Source organism: Arvicola amphibius, chromosome 4 (assembly GCF_903992535.2).
Source record: "Arvicola amphibius chromosome 4, mArvAmp1.2, whole genome shotgun sequence".
In the NCBI taxonomy this organism is placed as follows: domain Eukaryota; kingdom Metazoa; phylum Chordata; class Mammalia; order Rodentia; family Cricetidae; genus Arvicola; species Arvicola amphibius.
In genome coordinates this window covers 12,150,455-12,165,000 of record NC_052050.1, presented here as the reverse complement: position 1 = coordinate 12,165,000, position 14,546 = coordinate 12,150,455, and the positions used below count along the sequence as shown (strand labels likewise).

Sequence of the window (14,546 nt, the reverse complement as noted above, 5' to 3'; positions counted from 1 at the left end):
TGGGCCTGTTTACACAGCAAGCACTTTAGTGACTGAGCTATTTCCAGCTTTCTTTTCCCATTTGAAATCTAAATTCTTTCATTGTTGTAACTTAGACGGTGTAATTAAAATCATGCTTGCCAACCAAACCAGTGGTTTTCTTTTTAGATTTGCTTTCTTGGTTAAACGCCTTTTAAATCAGTTTTGAAAACGGCAGCTTGTCACTGGCATCGGTTGGAGACTGTTTATGATTATTCTAATATTGAAACGGAGCAGATGGTTTGACGCGTCTTGTTTATGAAGGTTAATTCTCCCTTGAATGGTTCCTCCTAATTATTCCCCATTCTATGTTTTTTTTTTTTTTCCTACCAGGTAAATGCAATTCTTCTGTGGGTCAACATTAATTATAAACCTAGAATGGAAAATTGGGGATTGCCGGGCGGTGGTGGCGCACGCCTTTAATCCCAGCACTCGGGAGGCAGAGGCAGGCGAATCTCTGTGAGTTCGAGACCAGCCTGGTCTACAAGAGCTAGTTCCAGGACAGGCTCCAAAGCCACAGAGAAACCCTGTCTCGAAAAAACAAAAAAAAAAAAAACAAAAAAACAAACAAAAAAAAATTGGGGATTATAATTATCTGGACAAGATAAAGAATCCTTTTGAGCCTACTCTGCCAAGGAGCCAGGAGTAGGAACTTCTGGAAGAAATTACTCACTGTTGCTGAAAATGAGACTGAACAACTAAAAATGACATAGCAAACATTTATTAAGCAGTCTTCATTTAAGTAATGTTATAACAAATTAGATTGTGTACACTTTGGGAGAATTTTTAGGATTAACTTTAAAAAATACAATTTAGGGACTGGTGAGCTGGCTCAAAAGGTGAGGTACCTGCCACCAAACCTGAGGACTTGAGGCTGATTCCTGGGATTTACACTCTCCCAAGTTGCCCTCTGACTTAATGCATGGAGAGACAAAGACACACACACACAGAGAGAGAGAGAGAGAGAGAGAGAGAGAGAGAGAGAGAGAGAGAGAGAGAGAGAGAGAGAGAGAGAGAGAGAGAGAGAGATTGAGGAATGTGTAATTTACTGTGCCTGCAACTCAGTAGGAGAGTTTTTTCCTCCAGAAAGCAGGAGAGACGGCTCGAGGCACGATGCACATTGCACTAGCCAGCACTTGGAGGTTTTGCTTTGTACATGCTAAGTGAACATGAGGTTAAAATACTGATGAAAATAATTTCCCAATGTCTAAATACTGCCTTAGAAATAAGTGACTTTGCTTAAGGAGATGCTCAACATCCTTAGTCATCAGAGAAATGCAAATCAAAACAACTCTGAGATTCCGTCTTACACCTGTAAGAATGGCCAAGATCAAAAACACTGATGACAACTTATGCTGGAGAGGTTGTGGGAAAAGGGAACACTCCTGCATTGCTGGTGGGAGTGCAAGCTGGTACAGCCCCTTTGAATGTCAGTGTGGCAATTTCTTAGAAAATTAGGAAACAGCCTTCCTCAAGATCCAGTAATACCACTTTTGGGTATATACCCAAAGGATGCTTAATCGTGCCACAAGGACATGTGCTCAGCTATGTTCATAGCAGCTTTGTTTGTCATAGCCAGAACCTGGAAACAATCTAAATGCCCCTCGACCCAAGAATGGATAAGGAAAATGTGGTACATTTACACAATGGTGTATTACACAATCCCAGAGAACATAGACAACAGTGAGGACCCTAAGAGAGAGTACATAGATCTAATCTACATGGGAAGTAGAAAAAGACAAGATCTCCTGAGTAAATTAGGAGCATGGGGACCTTGGGAGAAGGTTGAGGGGGATGGGAGAGTTAGGGAGGGGAGCAGAGAAAAATGTAGAGCTCAATATAAAAATAAATGAAATTTTTTAAAAAATAAATTGACTTTGAAAATGTTTTATGTTACATATCTTGTTCTTTGGCTTCAACAGTTAATACCCTCAAGGGATAGCGCTCTCTCTCTCTCTCTCTCTCTCTCTCTCTCTCTCTCTCTCTCTCTCTCTCTCTCTCTCTCTCTCCACACACACACATACCCCAAGTGATTGATCAAGTCTTGACATCTCAGACCACGAAAACTTAATAGAGACGGCCAAACAGGATCAATAGGCAAGGATTTTTATCTAGTTTTTATCTAGTTTGTACTTTTTCTCCATTATTCCTACTTGGTTCTGTGGGACAGGTATGTAGATTCTTAAATGGTTGGGGGGAGGGGGAGGGCCAACCGCAGGTATCATCCCTCAGTGGTTAGGTCAAGCAGGCTGTCCAGTGAACCTTGGGATTCACCTGCCTGTTTCTTCACCCCCATCCTATGGGTGCTGGATCACCCTTGGGCCTCTATCTACACAGCAAACACTTTAATGACTGAGCTGTTTCCATTTCTCTTTTCCCATTTGGAATCTAAATTCTTTCATTGTTGTAACTTAGACGGAAAAGCACGCTTGACAACCAAACCAGTGGTTTTCCTTAGACTCGCTTTCTTGGTTAAACGCCTTTTAAATCACTTTTAAAAGTTCAGGCTGTCCTATATCTGGTATCCTTCTGCCTCAGAGCCTCTCCAGGGCTGGCATCACAAGCGTGCCCCGGGCTTGCTTTTCGAAGCAAACACTTCCCTGACACAGGGCTAAATGACTCATCTCAAACCCGTGAAGGAACAGAGGGCCGGGGTTGTTGGTTGTTTCCTCTCCGAAGCCCCAGTGATAAAATCCAAGCAGGCAGCGGCGGGACGGCTATAGCCGCGGAGCGGGCCCTTCCCGGGCAGGAAGCGCGTCGTTGTCCCCAGCTGCGCCCGGGAGCCATCCCTCCCGCGGACAGCTTGTGGCGGGCGACACCTGTGACCGCCCCTGGGAGGAGAGTGGAGTGGCAGCGTGGCCTGCAGGGCGCCAGGAACCCAGGTAAACCACCGCAGCCTGACACACCCCAGGTCTGGATGCCAGGGCACCTGAATCGTGGGTGGAGTCAGCTCTCCTGTAGAGCACTTGCAAAACTCTTCTGCCTACAGCTCGAATATCCGGTTGGGGGGTGTAGTCCAGTGGTAGTCTTCTCCATACAAATTCATGGGTTCGTTCCCCCCAGCACCGCCAGCAACAGACAGACAAACAAACAACAGAATCCAACTCGTCTTATTCACCTTCTGGGTTTGTTTATCTGGAGCAGCTCCGTCCCATAGAGAACCACCACAAGTCACGCATGTAATTTTAACTTGTCTGGTAGATCCTCTGACCAATGGAGTGGAGTTCATCTCAGTAACACTCGTCCCAGTGCCACCAAAATGCCATCTTAATACGTAATCACTGTAAGGGCTGAGAGAGACTTTGTATTTTGTTTTTCTTCCAAGTCTTCAAAAACCTCATCTGACTTCTCCACTCCGGTTGGCTGCCCCGTGTGGCTGTGGACTGTGTTGGACAGCGCAACCCTGGACCCTTACTACCCCGGAGTCTAAGAGGGAGGATGTGCCCTTAAGACCCAGGCAGCGGTAGAGAAAGGCCGAGCTAGGGACTTTGCGGTGCAGGTCCAGGTGCTCCAGGTGAATGTGGCACAGACGGGCAGCTGCTTCACCTCCAGGGGGCGCTCTTGAGAGTTTTCCCTCCATCCCTCCCTCTTTGCCTCCTTTCCTTCCTGTCTGTGTGAGGCAGGGTCTCACTATGTATCCTGGACTGGCCTCAAACTCACCATGTAGCCCTAAGCTGTCCTCAAACTTAGGTCAGTCCTCCTGCCTTAGCCTCCCCAGAGCTGGGATCACAGGCATTCACTACCATTCCTGATTTGTAGATTTTGGTTTTTTTTAGGCCTTCCTCTCATTGCCTAGGGCCTGGCACTACCTTGGCGTATATTTCAGTTTGGGAAAGCCGAATTGTGAGTTTATAAATGTGGAGATTGTCTAGTCTTAGACTGTGGGTAGCAACCCCTCACGGGCTCCTAGAACTGGGTGTTGGGGGCACAAAATCAATCTGAAACTGCCAATTGTATAATTAGGGCTGGAGAGATGACCCAGTGGTTAGGACACTGACTGCTCTCGCAGAGGACCCGAGTTTGATTCCCAGCACCCACATGGTGACCTACAACCATCTGGAAACTCCAGTTCCCGAGCATCCAATGCCCTATTCTGTCTTCTGTGGGTGCTGCATGCACGTGTTACACAGAAACACGAGGCGATATACTCATACACGTCGAAATGTCTTTAAAAATCAAAGTGCCATGTCCAAACATGAATTCAAAATCAGCATGTAGTGAACCGAGGTGCTTCTGGCAGGGCATGTCTGTGTCACACTGCAAGTTCACACACAACACACACACACACACACACACTGCAGCACACGTAGCATCACGCCACACATCTCCAGTGAAAACCGCCCCAAACTCCCCAGCTGAGATCCCGGACAATCTTATGTAAAGAGTTGCGGTGTTTTGGTGTGTATACAAAGTCTTCTGCTCCAACAGAAGCGTGGTTTAATTGAGGAAAACATTGAATACTTTTTCTATAGTCATGCCTCAGCCTGTATCGTTAGTATAGTTTAGATTTTATTGTGTTAAATGTTAGTATAGCTTAGATTTTATTATCTTCAATGTTTCCATTTGAGTGGCTGACTTCAGTTTCGTTACAACAAAATCTGTACAATGAGTTTGTCTTGAGATTAGGACAGATTTTTCTAACAACTTCTCAGATTGCCCTAAATATACTTTAACCTCTCTCTTGGTACTTTTTTTTTTTTTTTAATGAGAGGGAACATTTTCAGCACCGAAGATTTAAATCAGTCAAATGCATGAGCTGTGGAAAGTGTTGAAGATGCTGTGGACACTCAGCCATGATTTAATCCCCCTCCCTGTTTGTGTGTGCGTGTGTGTGTGTCTGTGTGTGTTCTGGGGATTAAACCCATGCCTTTATGCATGCTAAGCGCTCTACCACAGGTCCACCCCCAGTCCAAAAGTTAATTATATATGTAGAAAGAAATAACTACCTCCATCTCATTAGTATTCAAGTTTGCTTTCATCTTTAAGAATTGTTTTTAAGTGAATTTATGATTTATTATCAGTAAATGCTTGATCTGCATACCTCTTTGGTTTGCCTACATACCTCGGGTCACAACAATTTCTCAAAGAAGAGGGGTCCCAAGTGGGACTGTTTAAGATGCCCTGGTGTAGTGCGTGTGGAGACAAGGCGGTAACAGCTGAGGGACCGTGTGACATTTAAACCAGGGGCAAAAGTTGGACCCGATCCAGGTGGTTCTAATGCCAAGGTGTGTGTTGCTTTCAGGTGTGACTGCATGCAAGTAAAATACAGTGAGAACCCAAGCCACCGTTTTGCAGATTGTTTATAAAGGGGTTTATGGGATATTATGCTGTCCTTCAACTTTTCTAATCCAGATGGGGTTACCTGGGGGGTTGGTAAAGAATCAAAGGAGTCAGTCTGTGGACTTGGACCTTCACGGAGGAAGAAGAGGTACAGGCCAGGAAAGCACTTGTTATCAATGGAGGTGTTTTAGTAGGGAAACTGGGCTGGTGAGATGCCTCACGGGGTGAAGGTGCTTGCAGCCAGGACTGATGTCCCAAGTTTGATCCCTGGATTATCCGCTGGCTTCCGTCTATTCACTCTATACACCCCCCATACACACACACACACACACACACACACACACACACACTACATGTAGTAATAATAATAATAAAGAAGAACCATCAAACACGTGAAGTGAATTAAGGACTATACATATCCCTCAGTAATAGAGTGTGCATGTCTAACATTTTTGAAGCCCGGGGGTTCATCCCCAGCACCACATAAAAGAGAAGAGAGAGAGAAACAGCTAAGTTTTATTTTTGTCTGTTTCGCTGCCCAGGTCTTTCTGTGTGATAGGAAAGTGTTCTAACCCCAAGCCACATACCCGATCAGTAACTGTGCGTTGCAAGATGGCTAGTGGGAAGGACTTGAAACGTCACCAACATTAAACGTAAGGAAATGTCTCGGACGGTAGATAGGCCAGTCACTTTGGTTTGCCCTCACTGCCCACTGTACACACTGTGCTCCGTAACTGTGTACAGGTTTCCTTGTGTCACTGTCTATGGGGCCCCAGGCGTGGGTGTACACACCTGTAGCCCCAGGGTTTGGGAAGCTATGGCGGAAGAATGGTGGCTATAAGGACAAGGTAACCATTACATAGAAAGTTCCGGACCAGTTTGGGCTGCATGGCTGTGGGATAGGGAAGCAGACTAAGTTAAAACAAAATGTGCATGGGAAATATATGAATCTCACATCCTTCCCTCTGCCTAGCTACTTAGCGTTCATGCCTTCTACCTGCTGTGTTCAGTCTCTGCTCATGGATCCATCAGTGTTTGATTTTTATAGCCAACATGCTATACAGTACTCGCTTGCTGGGTGCTTTGAGCCCCATCTTTGGGTCTTGGAAGGACAGTGGTTTCTGTGCAGGATGTTTTCGGCTTCCTGTGACTCACCAACGTGAAGCAGCACCAGACTCGTGGGCTCTCGTCGTATACAGATACCGGTTTTGAAAATGCATGTAATGAAGGGGTCTGTCAATCAGTTAAAAATAACAAAACTCATTCATTCACATGTTTAGTTTCTTAATAATATTTCAATACCAGGCACTATGTGCTAGGCCTTGTCAAACCCTTCAGAATATATATATATTCAGTGAAGAAAAAAATTTCCCCTAATTTTCTAGATAAAGAGACAGAATCAAGGTAAATCGGTGCTTCTGCAGCATAGACTCAGAGTAAAGGAAGAGAAGCAAATTCATTTGGAGTTGGGGGTTGAGATACATTCTCACGTATGTAGTCCAGGAAGACCTGAACTTGCTGTAGCCAAGGGTGACTTTGAACTCCTGGTCCTACATGTATGTGCCACCACAGCTGGGTTTATGCTGTGTTGGTGGTTGAGCCCTGGGCTTCCTGCATGCTAAGTGAGCCCTCTGTCAGTTGAACTGTGTTCCCCAGCCCCAAACATTCTTTTGGGTAGGACAGTTAGAATTGCCTCCATAGGGCTGGCATTTGGAATTAAGCAAATTAAAAGGATATGCCGTATGTTGATCAAACGGAAGGGTAAACAGACAACCTCAAGCTGAACAGTAAGAATTGGCAGGCGCTGGATTGATGCTCAGTGGATACTTGGCAGGCAGCTCCAGGACCAGAGAACCTGGCGCCCTCTTCTGGCCTCTTCAGGCACTGTAGCATAAAAGCAGGCTAAACACCCATATATGAAATAGAAATAAGGGGGCCGGGATCGATTAGAGGTCAGCATAGCTGAACCAAGGGGGAAAGCAACAACATCATGTGGTTCATCTAGGGTCTGTACTTGAAGAGCTGTGGTTGGCTTCAGAAGAATCGCCAAGGTTGCTATGTGGGAAGTTAAGGAGGTGTCATAGTGTAGCAGGCAAACAAGCTGGAAGATTACTGTGATCATATAGTTAACACGGTATTAGCTTGGATCAAAGAGAGATGCCGAGATGACAATGCAGTCAGATCCTGGATATATTTAGAAAGTAGAGCCAGGTGTCAGGGCACAAGCCCATAATCCCAGCACGTAAGAGACGGAGGCAGGAGGATCTGTCCAAGGTCACCCTTGCTACGTAATGAGTTTGAGGCTAACCTGATCTAATGGGCCCTGTCTCAATAATAGCCACCTCCCCCCCCCCCCGATAAAACCAACCAAAAGAAGAAACTAGCTCTGATGGAATGTGTAGAAATAGCAAAGGTCAGTGTGGTTTCGCAGAAGAGGGGCCAGAGCACACTGTGGTCCATACAAGACTAGAGTTCAGCCGCGAAGACAAGACTAAGGGCGGCGTGGAGGGGAGAGGGGGGCATCCTGTTTGATCCTAAGGAAGAAGGTTACTAAGGTCCTCAATGTGATTGTCTCCTTGAGTGACTGGGAAGGCAAGTCAGTGGCACAGATGCCTGGCCCAAGTTATATTCCCTCTCAATATCTTGGTGATGTGTTCAGGAACAGCAGGCTTGATGCCTGAGTCCCCCTCCAGGGAATCTGTAAGCACAGAAGTAAATCCAATTTAGTTTTTAAGTTTTAGTTTTTGCGTGAAAACTCAGACTGCTCATTCCAGGCCACTGTTGTTGTCTTGTGACTTTAGGAGTGTTGTAAAAATGAACACCAGGGGGCCCTAGTCTCTGGCCCACCTGGTGGATGTGAGGGACCTGGCTTACAGACTCGCCTGGAGACTAGGACTGCTTCTCTTTCCCTGGTGTCCTGTATACCTGTAGAGGTGCACCAGCCTGTAACGCGTCCGCATTGCCTTTTAAATGGCCTGATTTTAATGACTCTAAAACTTCAAAGCTATGGCTTCTTAACAGTGGATTGCTTATTAGCAGACTCCAAAATGTGGGGGCTTTGGAAAGATAAGGATCATGCCGGACAGGTAGTACAGGCCTGTAATCCTGACATAGGGAGGTGGAGGCAGGTGGACAGAAGTCACAAGGTTGTTCCTGGCTGCACAGTGAGTTCAAGGCCATCCCTGACAAGTCAGAGAAAGGGGAAGGAGGAGAGAAAACGAATTGTGATGGTTTCGATTTTTAGTTTATTCTGGACAGAATATGTGTAATAAATACCTCTAGGTAACTTGAATTTAGTCTATTGAAACTCAGACTTGGGGCACAGTTTCTACCCTGTACCAGATATCAGGAAATGCCCGGAAGCTATGCACTGCTGGAGAATAAAATTGGTGACTTTGTGGGCCGGGAATGTAGCTCAGTTGGTAGAGTGCCTGCCTAGCATGTACCAGGCCCTGGGTTTGATCCCCAAAACTCCATAAAATGGGGCACAGTGACTATGCCTATAATCCTGGCACTTCGGATGTGGAGGCAGGAGGATCAGACATTTTAGGTCCTCCCTACATAGTCAGTTGAAGGCTAGCCTGGGCTACATAAGACTATGCTTTAAAAAAGGAAAGGATAAATTGATAAGAGGTTTGAAAACAGTGTATGAAAACATTCATTTGCCTCTAGAGTGCATGTGACCTTAACAACTAGACAGGCTTGCAGCCTACATTCATACAGAAAACGTGGTAGATATACAAGGACAGAGAGTGATGGGCTGAAGAGCCATCATGGAAAATAAAAAAAAAATTAATGTATTGACAATTGTCTGATCTTTCCTGTCTTTGAAACCTATGGTCTGAAAATTGCTTTGATGAGGGGCTGGAGGGATGACTCAGTAGTTCAGAGCCCTGGCTATTCTCCTAGACAACCCAGGTTCAATTCTGAGCACCCACATGGGAGCTCACAGTGTCTGTGACTCCGGTTCCAGGGGATCTGACACACTAGTGTGACTTCTGTAGGCACTGCACACAAGTGGTGCACACACATGCACTCAGGCACCCCACTCATACACGTAAGATACAATGAAAAACTCTGATTTTAATGCTTGTGGGTGTTTTGCCTGCATGTATGTCTGCACACCTTGTCTGCACCTGTTGCCCTCTGAGGCTGGAAGAGGGCATTGGATCCCCTTGAACTGGAGTTACTGATGGTTGTGAGCCAACGTGTGGGTGCTGGGACTTGAACTTGGATCGTCTGGAAGAGCAGCCAGTGCTTTTAATTGCTAAGCCATCTCTCTAGTACCAGAATAATAGGCATTTAATAAAAACATGACTTTGATGATCCTGTGTGTGTTGAACGTCGGGGGGCGGGTTTCACGTTTGTAAAGGTGGGCTCTCTCGTACCCGAGTGTATGGGTGTCAGAGGTCATTTGTAAAGGTGGGCTCTCCTGTACCCGAGTGTGTGGGTGTCAGAGGCCATTTGTAAAGGTGGGCTCTCCCGTACCCGAGTGTATGGGTGTCAGAGGTCATTTGTAAAGGTGGGCTCTCCCGTACCCAAGTGTATGGGTGTCAGAGGTCATTTGTAAAGGTGGGCTCTCCTGTACCCGAGTGTGTGGGTGTCAGAGGCCATTTGTAAAGGTGGGCTCTCCCGTACCCGAGTGTATGGGTGTCAGAGGTCATTTGTAAAGGTGGGCTCTCCCGTACCCGAGTGTATGGGTGTCAGAGGTCATTTGTAAAGGTGGGCTCTCTTGTACCTGAGCTTGTGGGTGTCAGAGGTCATGACTGGGTGCCTTCCTCCACTGCTTTTCATCTCCTATTGAGGCACGGTCTCTCACTGAGCCAGCTTGCTCTTTCAGCTAGACTGGCTGACAGTTGAGCCCCCTTCCCTACCTTCAAAGCTAAAGCTACAGTTGGCTTCTGTGTATGAACTAGGGGTTCAGCTCAGGACCCCACGCGGTGCAGCAAGCACTTCACTTATGGAGCCCCCCCTTTTTTAAGACAAGTTTCTCTGTAACTTTGGAGCTTATTCTGGAACTCGCTCTGTCGATCAGGCTGGCCTTGAACTCCGTCTGCCTCTGCCTCCCAAGTGCTGACATGAAAGACGTGCGCCATCACTGCCCTACTCAGGTTCTTTAGTTTTTATTACTTCACTCTTCTTTCTTTCTTTTTTGGTCTTTTATCAGTCAGCTAAGCAGTGCGGACTGAGCTGGAACTTGTGGTGGTCTTGCCTCAGCCTCCTGAGTGCTGGTGTTACAGATCTGAGCCGCTACACCAGGAATGGCAATAGTTTCCCATTGCCAGAACTTGGTGTTCAGAGCTGTGCTGTGGGCCCACTGCAGTGCCCGACAGATGGAACAGGCTTATGAATGGTCTGCAGGCCAAACTGAGCCCACTACACCACTACATACTCAGTGTTTATTTTAATAGATTGTGAGTGAAAACTGTTTTAACATTTCCCAATAAATCAAATATGATTTGATGACATATGATTGTTTTTATAAAATTCAAATTTCCAAACCGTGATAAAAATGTTGTTGAAGGCCCCTTCATTTACAGACTATGACTGCTTCGGACCTACAGTGGCAACTGAATACTTTTGGCATAAATTGTGTAATAAGAAAGACCTCAAGAATTTACTCTCTGGATCTTCATGGCAAAAGCTTGCCAGCCCTTGACATTAGGCAGCTGTGCTGTTTGCCTAGAGAGTTAACATTCTGAGCAGGGTTCCGTTGGTGGAGTGCCTGCTAGCGTGCTCAAAAGGGGGACCCAGGGTTCAACCCCTAGCTCCACCTAAATCAGGCATAGTGGCTCACACCTGTTATCCTAGCACTTGGGAGGTGGAGGAAGGAGAATCTGAAGTTTAAGATCATTCTTGGCTGTATAGTAAGTTTAAGGTGAACCTGGGCTCCATGAGATCCTGTCTCAAAAACAAGCTAGGAAGCCAGAAAACGCATGGAGCAAAACTAGAGATTTGAAAAGTTCTTGGGACTTTCTGGAACTTTCCAATCGCTGTGGCAAAATAGCTGAGATAAATCTTCCCTTCAAGTGCATGCCCTCAATAGCCTGACTCTCTTCCAATAGGCCCCCACCTCCCAATAGGGTCATGGCCTGGGGTACATTTAACATCACACCATTTTAACATTTTTGGTTTTGTTTTTTATTTTTAAGAGGATCATAAGATGTAGCCCTGGCTAGCTAGACTGACCTTGAAGTTATTACCACCATCCTCCTGCCACTGACTTCCAAATGCTGGAATTACAGGCATGTACCACCATGCCCAATGCTTTTATTACATTTTAAAAACTACGTTTTATCTTGAGTGCATGGGCTGGAAGAACACATATGCCGTGGTTTCTGTGTGTAGGTGTCAGAGGACAGCACGTACAACTTGGTTCTCTCTTCTATTATGTAGGCTCCGGAGATCAGACTTGAGTTATTCATTAAGTTTAGCTGAGTAACCTTGCTGGTCCCCACGTGCACACACTGACAAGTGCACCCATTTAACACACACATGCAAAAGAAGATAGGAAGAAAGAAAGAAAAACAAATGAAATTGGCTGAGGAATGGGGGCATTTACCCCATATAAATAATGTACTTTGAATTCTTGCATGCAAGAGGCTGAGGCAGGAGGACTGCCATGAATTTGAGGTCAGGCAGGGCAAAGTTGAGACTCTGTCTCGTTAAAAGAAGAGGAGGAGGAGGGGCAGAAATAATATTAATCCGACTTTGAGGTTAAATTATGTTCCATTCTTTGATTGAGAATGTTTCTTTTCAGTGTGATTAGGCTATTTAATTTTCATCTGTCCTGTTGTCCATTATTTAAATCTTCCTTTTTTCTTTGAATTTCTAAGCACTTCAAAATAATTTATAGTAAAGAGTCAGTAGAAGGGGCTGGAGAGATGGCTCAGAGGTTAAGAGCACTGCCTGCTCTTCCAAAGGTCCTGAGTTCAATTCCCAGCAACCACATGGTGGCTCACAACCATCTGTAATGGGATCTGGTGCCCTCTTCTGGCCTGCAGGCATACATGAAGAATACTGTATACATAATAAATAAATAAATCGTTTTAAAAAAAAGAGTCAGTAGAAGATAAATGGTCAGGATCATCATTGTGGTGCACACCTGTTGGAGGAAGGCCCCTTGTTGGTTCCCAGCTGCTCAGCCCTAAAATAATCACACAGAAACCATATTATTTAAATCACGTTGGCCCATTAGCTCTAGCTTCTTATTGGCTAACTCTTATATCTTAATTTAACCCAATTCTAGTAATTTGTGTATCGCCACGTAGCTGTGGCTTACAGGGTAAATTTCTGAGTCTGTCTCCGGCAGCAGCTCCAATTACTTCAAGAGGAAGATGGGCATCGAAGAGGCTCCTTATGGAGTTGGTGAGCCATTTAGGCAAGAAACCGCTCTTGCCTGTACTGCTTGATGCTATGCTGTGTGAACTGGACATGCAGGACCTACAGAGAAATGACTGCTGAACTTGCCTAAAGGTGAGAAGGTCCTTCAGGGTTCCTGCTTTATGAAAGAGACTGTCAGACATTCTGCAGGACACAGAAGAAAGTGACTGACAAACTGCCAATATAGGCGGAACTGTTTTTAAAATTTCCTGTTTCATGGAAAAGTCTGCCAGACACTATGGGCCTTTAGGCTGAAGATGGATGCCCCAACAGTACAGAACTTTTGAGTGACTGTCTAGGCAGCAAGATGGCTCTGTCATTTCTAGAGTTTTGGAAGTTGCTGACAATGTACTTCCTGTTTACTTAGGTAATATCATATCCTTCTGGAGTCTTTGATGGAGTTGAAGAGTTTATAGTTATAGTTTTCCTTAGTTATGATAAAAGATATGTAGATATACATATTATAACTGTAATTATTGCTTGGTACCTGTTTCGTTATATGTAATTTTACTATGTTAAAACCTTCCTTTTTATTTAAAGAGAAAAGGGGAGGTGGACGTGGGATTTCCCTCTGTATGCTGTGATCACCATTAATGAATAAAGAAACTGCTTTGGACCTATAGCAGGGCAGAACTTAGCTAGGTGGGGAAAACTAAACTGAATGGGGGAAAGAAGAGCAGAGTCAGAGAGAAGCCAGGTAGCCCGACCGGAAACAGACGCTGAAATTTTATCCAGTAAGCCACAGCCATGTGGTGATACAAAGATTACTAGAAATGGGCTAAATTAAGATATAAGAGTTAGCCAATAATAAGTTAGAGCTAATGGGCCAAGCAATGTTTTAAATAATATAGTTTCTGTGTGATTATTTCGGATCTTAGCTGCCGGGCAGCCGGGAAACAAACAAGCAACCTCTTACACACACCTTTAATCCCAGCACTGCAGAGCCAGAGCCAGGTAGATCTGAGTTTGAGGCCAGTCTGGTCTACAGAGCAAGAGTTCCAGGACAGCCAGGGCTGTGTAGAGAGATCCCGTCTCAAAACACAAATTGGGGGAAAGAAAAGAAAAAGAAAAAAAAAAGTCAGCTGAGCATAGCATACATGGAGGCTGAGACAGGATTGAACGTGAAGAGTTGTGGTCAGCCTGTGAAACTGTCTAAGTGAACCAAGCGCTAGTGAGCTTTAGTGTTATGCAGAGAATATGTGTCGGTGGCGTGCTAAGGCACAAATGGACATCTGTGCACCACCACCCCACTAAGGCTCAGGGACTGTCTTGGAAGTGGAGGTGAAAAGATCGTTAAGAACCAGAAGTCAGGGAGAACCAGAGCAAAACCATTGTCTTCTGACACCATGGCCCGCTGTGTTTGTGAACGAACAGGGGCTATACCTGCCTACACAAGATCGAGCCAGACAACATTCCAGAACCGATGGGGAGGGGCTCATGAGCCCCACCTAAGCTAAGGAGCTATTGACAGCTTCTCGGTAAGGCAGAGTTCCATTTTCTTTAATGGGGTGGACTCTGGTAGGTCCGTCTTGCTTCAGACCCAAACTACACAAACTGGTCTGCATGGGTTATAAAACGAACAAACAAACCAAAAACCTGACAATACAAAGTAGGGGTGGGAGGGAGGTGGGGGTGAATTTGGGAGGAGTTAGGAAGAGGAATGAGGGTTGACCATGCTCAAAAATACACTGTATGGGGGCTGGAGAGGTGGCTCAGGACTTAAGAACATTGACTGTTCTTCCAAAGAATCCAGGTTCAGTTCCCAGCACCCACATGGCAGCTGTCTGTAACTCCAGTTCCAGGGGATCTGACACCCTCACACAGACATACATGCAGGCAACACACCCAATGAACATAAAATAAAA

The 14,546-nt window shown here is 45.5% G+C and overlaps 1 protein-coding gene across 1 annotated transcript in view; it reads left to right on the top strand.

Moving 5' to 3' along the window:
* The first annotated feature begins 2,774 nt into the window (after positions 1-2,774).
* Positions 2,775-14,546, top strand: part of Arsg (arylsulfatase G) — a 141,545-nt gene continuing 129,773 nt past the window's right edge. The window contains exon 1 of the mRNA XM_038328704.1: positions 2,775-2,900. The gene's annotated coding sequence lies outside the window, so the exon portion shown is untranslated. The remainder of the gene's footprint in view (positions 2,901-14,546) is intronic.